Consider the following 1,422-nt stretch of genomic DNA (forward strand, 5'->3'; position numbering starts at 1 on the left):
ACGGCTATATGCGCATCAGCCCGACCACCACATTGGACTCCGACCTAGCAGCCCCATACTCACACATCAAGCTGGCGGATCCAAACTTCTATAAGTCATCGCCGATACGCTTGGTGCTCGGCGCGGATGTGTATTCCCGCATCATGACCCAACAGGTCATGCCACACACATTTGGGCAGTTCCTCGCTCAGGGCTCCATCTTCGGCTGGGTGCTCTCGGGTACGGCCCGGTACTAGATTAAGATATTTTAGTATTTTATTTTGTTTTTTTTTTTTTTTTTTTTAACTTATTCTATTGTTTTTTCTTGAATTCTTACATAGAATATGTATTGTTCTTTTTTGTTTAAAAAAAAAAAAAAAAAAATATATATATAATTATAATAATGAATAAACTATTTTCTATCTGTACTCATATTGTACCATAAATTTGTACATCGTTGTGGTGGTCGATGGACATTTAATTTTTTTTTGTTGCTCACCGCAAGGGGGCCGGTATGTTTAGGCCAGCGCCTAATTTCTTTTTACCACCCCTAGTGAGTGTATAACAAACCATTGCCAGTTAGCTGTTAATAGCTTTCACTCAACGGTTAACAGCTTTCACTCAACTGGCAATGGTTTCGTTAAAATTCCCGGTTAGCAAGCGATCCTGCTAATCAGCTAGGGACACTTTTGGTTTCAGAATCGAGACGACGACGTGCACTTTTCCACCGGCCACCACAACAACCACCACCAATACTCAGGTAATCTATCATTTAATAAAGATCCAATTTAATTGGCAAATACCACACACACATTTCGTGTTTCTTTTTTATATATTAATACACTTTAACTTTCCCGTTTTCTTTCATATTCTCAACGGTCGACGCATCGTCCAAAAATTGACCCGTCGATCGTTCGAGAAATATTCAGCGGTCGTATGGCACATTCCGTTTTAAAATTACCATTGAATTTGGCACAGGAAGATTCGGCCATCTGCAATTTTAGTATAAAAAGTTCACGAGGTAGGATGCTGCGAGAATGCAAGCTTTTAGTGTAGGATGCAAGTACAATGTCTTACAAGAAGGCTATAGAAGCTTTAAACCGGACTCCCCAGGACTTACGAGATAATACAGATATAATGGGAGGCATGGTAGTTTTATTGGATGGTGATTTCCGTCAAACCCTCCCAGTGATTCAGAGGGGGACACCAGCAGATGAAATTCAAGCGTGCATTAATTCATCAAGCTTATGGTTGACAGTGGAAAAACTCCGCCTGTAAACGAATATGAGAGTGCATCTTCATAATGACGTGGATTCAGGACTTTACGCAGAAATGTAGTTGAAAATTGGTGATGGTTGTTAAGATGTTGACGCTGAAGACTACATATGACTGTCAAGAGAATTTTGTAACTTAGTAGAAAGTGATGTGTATCTCATTGCTAAT

The sequence above is a fragment of the Bactrocera tryoni genome, chromosome 2 (genome assembly GCF_016617805.1).
Source record: "Bactrocera tryoni isolate S06 chromosome 2, CSIRO_BtryS06_freeze2, whole genome shotgun sequence".
Lineage (NCBI taxonomy): Eukaryota > Metazoa > Arthropoda > Insecta > Diptera > Tephritidae > Bactrocera > Bactrocera tryoni.